The sequence below is a fragment of the Balaenoptera physalus genome, assembly GCF_965194825.1.
Source record: "Balaenoptera physalus genome assembly, chromosome: 4".
Classification (NCBI taxonomy): domain Eukaryota; kingdom Metazoa; phylum Chordata; class Mammalia; order Artiodactyla; family Balaenopteridae; genus Balaenoptera; species Balaenoptera physalus.
This window is the reverse complement of record NC_138891.1, coordinates 37,707,560-37,719,978: the sequence shown is the minus strand read 5'-3', so window position 1 is coordinate 37,719,978 and position 12,419 is coordinate 37,707,560. Positions and strand designations below refer to the sequence as shown.

At 39.8% G+C, this 12,419-nt stretch overlaps 1 protein-coding gene across 4 annotated transcripts in view; it reads right to left on the bottom strand.

Annotated features, from left to right (window-relative positions):
- KCNAB1 (potassium voltage-gated channel subfamily A regulatory beta subunit 1) overlaps positions 1-12,419 on the bottom strand; it is a 417,300-nt gene that overhangs the window by 180,129 nt on the left and 224,752 nt on the right. Inside the window, exon 1 of one of the 4 annotated variants that reach the window (XM_082459592.1) lies at positions 2,443-2,510. The exons of the other annotated variants lie outside the window; for them this stretch is intronic. The gene's annotated coding sequence lies outside the window, so the exon portion shown is untranslated. Of the gene's footprint in view, positions 1-2,442; positions 2,511-12,419 lie in introns of those variants that run through there. 4 annotated transcript variants of the gene reach the window in all.

Sequence of the window (12,419 nt, the reverse complement as noted above, 5' to 3'; positions counted from 1 at the left end):
GTGTTTAGCCTAGAAGCTCAGGGCTGCCTGTGTTTTCCAAGTTAGGAAGATACTAACTGGTCACCTGCTGCCCTTTATAATTTTTTTTTTTTAACATCTTTATTGGAGTTTAATTGCTTTACAATGGTGTGTTAGTTTCTGCTTTATAACAAAGTGAATCAGTTATACATATACGTATGTTCCCATATCTCTTCCCTCTTGCATCTCCCTCCCTCCCACCCTCCCTATCCCACCCCTCTAGGTGATCACAAAGCACTGAGCTGATCTCCCTGTGCTATGCGGCTGCTTCCCAGTAGCTATCTATTTTACGTTTGGTAGTGTATATATGTCCGTGCCACTCTCTCACTTTGTCACAGCTTACCCTTCCCCCTCCCCATACCCTCAAGTCCATTCTCTAGTAGGTCTGTGTCTTTATTCCCGTCTTACCACTAGGTTAAAAAAATTTTTACCCTTTCTGCTAATATGCTTTCAGCCTACAAGCACGTATTAAATGCTCATGACGTGTCTGGCGTGTGCTGCCCTCCAGTAGCTGAAGACTCGCAAGAGAGGTAAAACTTGAGAGGGAAGAACTGTATGTTGTATCCAGTCTATAATGTCTCCTTTCATATTTTGTTATTATAATAACTCGTTTGCCAGAGACCAGTGAGGTCCTCCAGGACAGAGATGCTGCAAGTAATTCATCTTAAACCCTGTGCCTGGTCTGGTGTAGACAGTTGATGAATATTTATTTAATGAATGAAAAAATGAAACAATCACAAGGTTTTACCAAGAGTTTGCTGCAATCAAATGAGTTTGAAACCATTTCAAGTATTCTCTAAGAGGCAAAGATTTAAAGATTCACCATTTTTTTTGTTTCATTGCCTTCTGGTTATAAAGAATAGTTTTTATGAGGAAAATTGGCTTTGGCTCTGCTTATGTTGCATGCAGAGTTAGAATGACCATTATAATTTATTTCAACACCTATTGGTTATGCTGAGTATTTATCATATGCAAAATACTGTGAAAACTGAGGGGCAGATTTAATTGGGTTTTACTAAAATTGATTAGCATTGCAATTAATTTAAACACTAGTTTCCCTGGTTTCTTTTTCTCATGGGAAAAATCTACCCTGAATACCCCCGTTTCAAATTGCATTTCTGTAATTTTCCAAAAGTTATCGTAGACCCTAGTCTGAGGTATCTTATTTTTCTCTAAATAGAATCACGTCTCAGGAAGTGAAACAACAGTGTCAGCAGGCAAGACAAGACAATCTCTAGAGGAAGAAGAGAGTACTGACCTGCTAGGGGTATTTGAGCAGAGACACAGAATGGGGGAGGGTGGGGCAAGGGAGGGGGAAGGAACTAACATTTCCTGAATGAACTTCCCTATTTGACTTGACGCTCCCAGGCATCCTGTGGTGGCCACTGTGGATCCCACCTTTTTCAGGTAAGGAAACTGGAGCTCAAAAGGTTCATCTTTGCAAAGTCACAGAGCTGGCAAGTGGCAAGGCTGAGATTTGGCCCTGGGTCTGTTACCTCCCAGGGCCATGTTGCTCTCTAATCAATTTCCTTGACTCCTCAAGGGGGACGGTGGGAGAGGCACAGTTCAGGAAGGGCATTAATTACTCAATCCTAGAGGTCAGGGACCAGCCTTCAGCTTCTTTTGTGTCTGGTCTCCCTCCCTTTCCAGTGACCTGCTTTAGTCCTGTACACCAGCTCCTGCTAGATGGGTTTTGAAAGACCAGATACCATGCCAGAGTACCCTAGTGCCCTGTGGCATGATAAATGTGTCCTTGGAGTACTTAATCTTATAATCCTGGCACTGGGCTTTTGGTATTGTTGATTATTTCAGTGCCAAAAAAAAAAAAATAGAAAGACACTATTGTCTTTATAGCACTTATATGTGGAATCTAGAAAATAATACAAAGGAACTTACTTACAAAACAGAAACAGACTCACAGACACAGAAAACACACTTACGGTTACCAAAGCGGAAAGGTGGGGGAGGGATAAATCAGGAGTATGGGATTAAAATATACACATTACTCTATAGAAAACAGATAAACAACAACGATTTAGTATACAGCAGCACAGGGAACTACATTCAATGTCTTGTAATAACCTATAATAGAAAAGAATCTGAAAAAGAATAGATATAGATATTCTTTTATATATATTTTATATATATTCTATGCATATAACTGAATCACTTTGCTGTACACCTGAAACTAACACAATATTGTAAATCAACTACACTTCAAAGAAAATTTTTTTTAAATTATACATTTAAAGAAATATATTTTTAGGCAGAATAATACATTTCACAACAATTTACAAATGATTTTACTTTACAACCCCGTTCTTAACTTTTTGGAGTTTTATTAGAAAGACGTCTAATAAATAATAATAGTGTTTTGGTCTTCACGTCTGCTCCCTGACCTCGTTCCCCCACAAGCCTCCTTACCTGAATAGTTCCAACAGCCCAGACCTGTGTGGATTAGTACTGATCTCAGTAGTGGATGACTGCAAGTGGTGATCCAGCTCAAGGTCAACTCCTCCACCCCTCCTAGTGCTGAAAATGCAGTAGCACTCACTGTCCTAACAGGAGGGAGAATTTTATCCCTATACAGGGAAATTGCAGTAAGAGGCACAAACTGCCGAAGGGAATTCAAAGTGAACTCATTATACTGTCTCTGTTTATGAAAACTTTATTTTGCATAAAATTCAATATATTTTCTTTCTTTCCAAAGAGGAAACAACTTTAATGATATTTAGTATATCTTTGACCTTTAAAACCTTGTCTGTAAAATACTGATTTTTTTTTTTTTTTTTCTAAGAGTTAATCTGCTATGATGTGACGGAGCAACTTGAGAACTGACAAAAATATTAAGATCGATGAAAGACGAATGTGAAAGTTGGAAGATAAATTTTACGTAAGACAAAATTACCACTTTTAATTTAATGATATTTGTTTAAACTTAAATTAACTACATCCCTCCTATGTGACTAAGGGTATAAGTCCCAATATTCTCTGTGGATTCTGTTTTCTGAACTGTGTCAAAGAAGCTCTCCCTGTAAATCCAGGGGCTTCTCCTATAGTGAAATGTGAGTTTAAAGCATGCACCGTCATACGGTGAGGTTTGGTGAAGTTAATAGGCTAGCAGTTCCTTCTAGAATTATTACTTAATTCTTCCCTACCTCCCTCTTTTTTAAAAAGAAAAATTTGAATTTTACAACGCAAGCTGTGCACTTCTGTTCCACCTGGACTTTGAAAGAGTGAGCACATAGATATCTTATGCCCCAGCTATTCTACTCCTATGCATCTTAAAGAAATGAATACGTCTGCTCACAAAAATACATAAACAAGAATGTTCATGGTGGGTGGCTTTATTAATAATAATTCAATGGAAACAACCCTAATATCCAGCAACAATAAAATGAATAAGTAAACCATGGTATATTCATATAATGGAATGTCATCCTGGAATGAAAAAGATCAAACCACTGATAGACACAACAGTACAGATGAATCTCAGACATGTAATACTATGCGAAAGAAGCCAGACCCAAAAGGATACATTCTGTTTGCTTTCATTTATGTGAACTTTCAGAACACGAAAATTAATCTATGGTAGAAGAAGTCAGAATAGCGGTTACCTCTGGGGAGGTGGTATTGACTGGGAAGATGTATGAGGAAAGTTTCTGGGGAGATGGAAATGTTGTTAGATCTTGATCTTCCTGATCTGTGCTCCAGGAGCATACACAGATGAAAAAATTTATCAAGTTGTACACTGAATACTTGTGTACTTTACCACATATAAATTATACTTCAATAGAAATATTAAAGAAAGAAACAAAGAAAGACCTGTAGCAGGAAAAACTACCCATCAATGCTATACCAAGAGGTTTGGAGATATAGTAATTCCTGCATTTTCTTTGCTAAGGAGCAGATTGTACATCGTTTTGTATACTGGGCATTGTGTTAGTAACTTTATTTTTCCTTTTAATTCTCACTCCCACCTGGGAGGTGTGCAGAACAGGTATTTATCATCCCTATGTTAATTAGTCTGAGGTGACACTGCAAATAAATGTCAGAGTGGGAATTACATCTAGGACGCGTTGTTGCCAAGATGGGTGCCCTTTCTATTCTACTGAGCTGCTTTCCACGGTAAACTTTATTTGCAAATAAAGATAAAAAAGCAAAGGGTGACACTCTCTTCAAACAACAACAACAAAGAGTAGTAGAAGACAACAGAGGGTCTTCATCAGAAGACACTCTGGCCCTCCTTGGGTGGCTGACCAGGTCTGTTTAGGTACAGATGGACTCACTAAGGTTTCAGGGGCATAGGGCATTGCTCCTCCCAGGGGCTGCCAGATAATACAGAGGATGCCTGGGTAAATTTGAATTTCAGACAAATGATGGATAATTATTTTAGTATAAGTATGTCCAAAGTATTACATGCAGGATACTTATACTGAAAAATTATTGGTGATTTATCTATCTGAGATCCAAATTTAACTAAGTAACTGTGGGGTTTTTTTTGCTAAATTTGGCAACTTATCCTGCTCCCATCCAATCTGTTTTCATGATACCCGTAAGTACTAGAGCCTTTCATTTCACAGTTAGAGCTTAGGTGTAACTAACCAAGCACACACACAAACACAACCTTGAAAGAGTTTTGGTGAGGAAAGGAGAATTGTTGAGCCCCGGGGTTCAGGGTACGGAAAGGGAAACTTTGCAGGGAAACTTTTCATCAAAAATTTTGTCTTGTTCATTTTTTGTTAAAAGATCTTTAACCTTCAAAAAAAGGGAAGGGGGGAAGATCTCCTAGCTTTGTAGATGAATTATGACAGAGTTCCTTCACATTTCTGGTTTATTTGTCCATAGTGTTGGAAGCAGGGAGGTAGAGGGGCTAAACACTGGGTCCCTCTTATGCCTTCATGGTATTGTGCTATAGCCATTTCCATTTGGCAATTTGTTAAGGAAAATGAAGTGTCTCCACAAAATTGCCAACTACTAAAATAGCACCAGCTGCAATTTTTGAGGGGGGAATTGATTTTTCATATTCTCCAGACAGCTTCTTTTTATAAATAGACGGTTTGTGTTAAGGTGGTCAGATGGCTCTGAGATGCCACTTACTGGGGAGGGGAACTCTTAAGGGCACTTACCATTCATGCAAAGAACTTTCATGAACTACAGAAATCTCTGAAATTTTTCCATTTAAATTCAAGAATCTAATCAACCTGCCCAGGTATTGGATTAGCCACAATGACACAGTTATGACTTTCTGCTTCCCTTGCAGGTTTCTCGAAATACTCCAGGGACCACGTCCCTTCCTTCTGCTAACTATATGCTTATTCTCAGTAGCTAAATAATATTATTCTTGAGAGCCGTGTGGTTTAAATGTAAATGCCGTTAAGACTTTAAAATGAGACACACACAACCTATATGCTGCATGAAAGTTCATAGTGAGCAAAGGGGTTTCCTATTTGAATGTTAATAAAACAAAATTAAGATGCAGAGATACTGGATTCCCCTTCTACCTAGGTAATGATTCCAAATTATAGCTCTAAATGTGGGCTCAGGTGGCAGTGCGGCAGTCTTTGCTGCAGGCTCTGGAGTGTTCCTCCCGTTAATTTAAAGAACGAGATGCTGGGAATTCTCAAATCCCGATTTGGAGTTCTCCCTCAAGTGACCTTAGAAGATATTATGGCTGCTGAGAGCTGGATGCTGCATTGGTATACTTTCCATATTCCAGTGAGGGGCATGGGGGAGGCTATCATGCACAACTTCATTAACCCTGCAACCTCAGGAGGTCAAAATTCTGTTCTCTATTTTCTTATTTTTTAATGGATGTCTATTGAGCACTTACTGTGGACCAGCCCTCTTCTAGGTGCATGGAACTTGAATAAGGCTGCCAGTATCCTTACTATTAAGGAGTTCATGTTTCAGCATAGGAGACAAACCACAAATCAGTGACTGAGTCATGATTCCATATTTTCTCCCTCCACCATCCTCTAGCATCATCCTTCTACAGTTTCAATTTCTGCTCAGTTATTCAAAGTCTACCCTCTTCTCATCCTGTCATTTATTTTAAACATGATAGGAGAAGAAGAGGGAACATATAGTCTCAAAAGAGAAACTGTAGACCATAAATATTTGCTATTTTCCATCTTCAGTATTCATGAAAATGCCATATTGCATGCATGTTCTTGAGGGCTAAGAACTTCTATCTTTCATTAACTTTTATGTCAGAGGCCAAGTATAGAACAAAATACTAAGTGTTCAACAGAGAGGAAGAGAAAAGCTTGGAAGAGGAACACTTCCCCCTCCTGTCCCAGCCTTTCTGAACAGTGAGCCCACCCTGCTAGGCTGGAAGTGTGTTCACCCTTTGTGCTTTCTCAGTCTGCACGTACAATTTAATTTCTGCAATTTTTCAAAACTTGTTTGCCTGGGTCATGTCTGGTCTGCATCCATTTGGAACGTACAAGATTGTAAACTCTTGGAGGTGGGACCTTGTCTATTTTAATTCATTTTGGGAAGGGTAAGGCTGGGGCTAAATGCTTTGCAAGATTGTGAGCAATCAGGAGTTGAAATTCAAGATGAAGGGGCTCAGGCTCTTCCTGACAAAATAGCTTGATTTGTCCTGGCCCCCAAGTCACTTCCCAAGTCAGAGCAGACAAAAGAGCACAAGGTGGTCCAGCAGGAGCCTAGACTCAAAGGAAAATAAAAAGGAAATATCCAAGTATAAAAGCATGCAGTCACTATGATAACAATTGTGAAAAAATATGGATGCATAAGAGCGAACACTGAAAAGTGGTGCAAAGCTAGGAGAGTTGTATTGGAAAGGGAGAATCTGGGGAGATTAAAATTGCCTGAATAATGTAGCTGACATTTTGTGGGGTTAAGGGAATTTTAATGACAATAAGCATCTTCCTGAGGTCAGGAGGAAGATGAGCCTCTTGCCCTCATTTGTCTCCTATTCTACTCTAGACAGAGAATAGAAACCAATGGTTATTGACACTATTTATGTACCAGGCCCCTTACACATGTTCTATCACTAAGCATCCCAACCCCCTTATGAAGTAGATACCATTGCTACCACTGACTACGTTTTTCCCATTTAATAAATGGGAAGCCAAGAGCTTTGGCGAACTGACTGGGATCACACAGTAAGTAATTGGTAGAGGCAGGATGTGAACCCAGGCCATGTTAGTTCACAGCCCTGCTCTTTAACTCTTTTACTACACAGCCTAGGTTTGGGGCAAGCTTCCTGTCTCTGGGACAACAAACATTAGAAAAACCCTGAATTTCCTCTTCCTTTCCACAGCTCTGGTCTAAGTCCCTCAAGTAACTATTATACTTCATTTCCGGAGAGGACAATCCACATTTTCATCACTAATGGATTGTGTTTGATATTAAGCTTTGATTCTACCTCCTTCCTGGGTGTTGTCCTTCCCATGATCTCTCCTTGGACACACCTTCTCTGATAGTTAAGTACAAAGGGACTTTTAATGAAACAGATTTTTGAACACTGCTTCTTTTTCGCATTCAGATGGCTATGTTTATTTGCGTTGCAGCTTTAAACCACCCACAGGTATTATCGATTCTGTGCTGAGAGGCACATACTCCAGATTAATTCCTAATACATGTTGTCATGAGCTGATGATCATTTGATATTCATCAAAGGACTTGGATTCATGCTCAGCTGAGGTCTGAGGGGAGAACTGCTGACATGAAAAATGGACTGAGTTTAACTAGAATTAAGCACTCTACGCTGGTGTTCAAATACACCTCATTTATCACGCAAACATCTCAATTGCTTGGAAGAAGGTAAAGGACTGTGCAAGTTTAGACTCTTAATTGTCCAACTCAGCCTGAAGCCAGAGAAATGGAACAGATTGCCTCTGATACTTCCTTCAGATTGATAATTCTGTACCCTCTTTGGCATGCTACCCTGGCACTGCTCTTAAAATTACAAGAATTGAGCAGGTAGTGACAGAGAGAGTGCTAAGTATTGCGTGGAACAGAGAGAAAATAAGTGTTCAAATGTCAAGTATATAAGCAAAGCGCACCTAGGCTACTGCAATGGACTTGAAGTTTGTCACTTCTGTTTAGTTGCTGAAATGGAAATGCAGTCGTGGAGTCTTGCCTTGGAGCATCCTAGTCTTGGAGGACATGGGTTAATGTTGAGATTTTGTACCATATTATGAAGTTGCCTTGCAAAGGGGAGCAGTCTATGCCACCCCAAAATGTGGCACTTAGGCACGTGGATTATTTTGAGCTGAAACCATCAAGACCCAGCAGACTCAGGAAAAACTCTTACTTCTCTCTTAACTGTCTAAAAGAATTTAGATAGTGGGCCTGGCCCAGAAAAGGAGCTAATACCAGGGGTATTTTTTTATCTGGAAGACTTACTTGCATGACAGGATAAACATTTGCTTTTCTTAACTTTCTGTGAATTACCCTCCTCCCCTTTGAAGCCCCAAGCCCCCATCCCTTTCCTTAGCTCAGGATGGAATATAAGCCTTAACTGCTGGACTGCCTTTGGGTCTCATATTTTTATGGCTCCTGTATGTACAAAACTAAATTTGTTTTTCTCCTGTAATCTGTCTTAAGCCAATTTTTATTGTTAGACCAGTCACAGAATCTAAAAGGGTAGGAGGAACATTTTTCCTCCCCTACACTTGTAAACATCCCTAACTATAATAAAAATAACTGCTGAAGTGTAGAATTCACAGATATCTTAACACTCCTGTAATAAGCACTATGCTTGATCAGCTTAATTGGATTATTTGTAAATGAGTATGACAAAATGCTAAATGAAAACATTTTCAAGTAATAATATAATTGGTTTGGGCTGGACATACAGTCAGAGAAGCAAAAACAAATGAACAAATAAATAATTACTAAAGTACTAAAGTACTGAAGTACTAAAACCTGCAAGGTTGAACTTGATAAGGTATAACCACTTGTCAAACGATGGGGCACTTAAATAAGTTTCTGAAAGAGTTACCTATACTCACCTGATACACAGTAGTGTTATAAATCTTAAATGTGATCTGGGGTTAAATCAATTATTTTTTCTGAGACCACATAGTGGTTTCTCTAGTTAATATCACTAGCTTCGCCTTGGGCATCCAGGCATTCACACTGGAGTGCCAATTACACAGATTCATTGTCCCCGCTCTTTCTGTGGCAGCTCGGGAGACGGTATCCTGACTCTCTACTCACAGGACCAGAAAATCGGCTGCCACAGACCGTGTCTGAGACGGGTTGAAGAGCTGAACTGGACTTCTGAGGGTGGACTGCTCCTCTTCTAAGAATTGTTCTTTAGTTCCCAAGGAATTTACCAGCAGAAGACATTACTATGAATAAGCTGTTCAAATTTGTGCGTGAGAGTAAAATTCTAAACAGTATTGTTTTCTAGGAGCCAGTGGATGCATAATTAAATGAAATGGTCTGGAGAATAAATATCCCCCCCCTTTATTCAATAATAATAAAGATAACTATAATGCCAACAAAACAATAATAGTGTGTATCACTGATTGAGTATTAGTTCTGTGTTGTGTACTTTTCTAAGTACTTTACATGTATTAACTCAATCCTCACATGAACCTATAAAGTAGATACTATTATTATTTCCAATTTCAGATGAGGAAACTGAACTACAGAGAGTGCTTAATTAAGGTCATGTAACTAGTACGGATTAAAACCCAGACAATTTGTCCCCAGCAATCTTGCTCTTAATTTCAATGCCACAGTTGCTTCAAAAACAGCAGGAGAGTGTTCCCTGGTTGCCTAGTGGTTAGGATTCTGGCTTTCACTGCTGTGGCCCAGGTTTAATCCCTGGTCAGGGAACTGAGATCCCGAAAGCCGCACAGCCAAAACAAACAAACAAACAAACCAGGAATACAAAGGTTTGATACTTCATCGGATGTTTGACTGAGTTCACACGAGCACACGATAGGTTTTCCTCCGCATTTAACTGTTCCTTTGCTACTCTTTCCTACCTACGTAGTTGTTTCTGATTAGCAATCACCCATCAACTTAGAAAACTTAGAAAGTACAGAAGAGCACAAATACGGAAAATCACCCATAATCCCATCACTATACATTTTCCAGTGTTTGATAAGTAGGTAAATAGATAGAAAGATAGACAAACAGATAGATATATATAGGTGTACATATAGCTATAGATATATAGATACAAGTACAGGTAGAGATAGATAGTTGTTAGATAGATAGATAGAAAGATAGATAGATAGATAAGGCTCTGTAAGAACAGTTTCTTTGTCTATTTTATTTACTGTGGTATTTCAATCTCCTGGAACAATCTCCTTGGCAGAGGGTGGGGGTTCAAAAACATTTGTTTAATAAACACAGATAAATAATTCACTTACTTATTCCAAAATTATTTACTCAGAGCCTTCTCTGTGCCAGGCACCATTCTGAGTAGTGGGGCTATAGCAGTGATAAACAGAGATCCCTGCCCTCATGGAGCTTATATGCTACTGTGGACTGTCTGACAATGAACAAATAAACAAATTACATATATGCTTGTGTGTGTATGTGTGTATACATATATGCACATACATACACACATATACACACACCAAGTGTTAGTAATGTCAAATGGTGATAAGTTTCATGAAGAAAAATGCAGGGAAGGGGGATGGGGAGTATAGGGTAGGGGTGGGGTGGCTATATGAAATAGGGAGCGGTGAAGACCTCACTGAGAAGGTGCTCTTTGAGAGATGAGACCTGAAAGTGGTGAAGGGGTAGTCATGCGGTTGGCTGGGGAAGAACAGGCAGGTAAATGCAGGTACAAGGCACTGGAGCATGAGTGGACTTGGTCTGTGTCAGGAACATCCAAGAGGCCCATGTGGCAGGAGCAGAGTGAGCAGAGGCAGGAAGAATGAAGAGGGCCAGGAAGTACTGTGGAGTTGGGAGTGTCAGATCAGGTAGGGCTCTGCTGGACCACTGTAAGGGCTTTGGCTTTGACTCTGAGTGGACAGAGAGGCACTGGAGGGTTCTACACAGAACAGTGACATGAAATAACTTAGGGTTTAAAAGGATCCTTCTGTCTGCTGGGTTGCAAGTAGGCTGTGTAAGGGCAATAGCATTAGGACCAGTTAGGAGGCCATGGCAGTAACCCAGGGGAGGGATGGGAGTTGAGTTGGATGGCAGCAGTGGAGGAGGTGAGGAACAGTTGGAATTTGGATATATTTTGAAAGACGGGCCAGTGAGATTTGCTGACAGATTAGATGTGGGGCAGGAGAGAAAAAGAAGGGCCAAGAATGATTCCCAAGTTTTGGCTTTTGCAACTAAGAGGATGGAGGAAATTAACTGTAATTAATTGAGATGGAGAATGCTGGAGGAAAGGCAGGTTGGGTGGGGTTGGGGAGTCAGGAGTTTGGTTTTGGACACGGAAAGTCTAAGATCCAAGCAGAGATGTCAAGTGGGCAGCTGCAGGTACAAATCCAGAGCCTGAGGGAGAAATTCATGCTGGATACCGTGATGTGAATATCTAATTACAAAATTTAGATTATCTTATGAATAATATGGTAATCTACTGTTTTCATTTAACAATATATTATGAACACTTTCTCATGTTAAATAAAATGATATATGTTTAAAATGAACATCAACCAAACACTTGAGGTTAAGAATAGCTCTGGAAAACCACATTTGTTATTTTGCTTAATCCTCACACAAACACCATGGTGTAGTTATTTTGATGCTCATTTACATGAGGAACTGAGGCTTCAATGAGGTAAAATGACTTGCTCAAGGTCACCACCAGCACGTGGGGGGATAGGATACAAACTTCTATTTTCCAAGGCATTTTCTACACCATATTTGACTCTAAGGTAACATTCCCAGTTTCACTTTTCTCGAGCTATGACAAATCTATAGAAAGTTTATTGCAGCTAAATATCTGTTAAGTGTCTCAGGATGTTGCTCAAAAATAGAATCTATAATGACACACTCTATGTATTGCATAACATGGTGATACGCAACTTCTATCTAATCTGATCATTTGCAGATGGCATAAATTCACATAATGGTTCACATACACCATGGTGATCATTTCCTCAGTGTTACATAAGCAAATCATTCGTCACTTTCCTGGTATCCTTGCTCATTTTTGTCCTCTTGGATCTTGGTTGAAGGTCACTGACCTTTCTAATCTCCAGGTAATAAGAGCCCATTGATCTGAGCTGATGAGTTAGAGGGAAATCACTGCTTATTCACAGGGCTTCACCTTTTGAAATCCCTTTAAAAACCAATGGCAGCGTGTTATGGGAGAGGAAGGACAAGGTGTAAGGTCATCACAAATTCTCTTAGAGCCATAGAAGCTGGGCCTCTTATGTCCCTTCCGAGCCAGACCTGAGGCCCGTGACACCATAGGGTGTAGGCTAGGAAGCTGAGGAGAG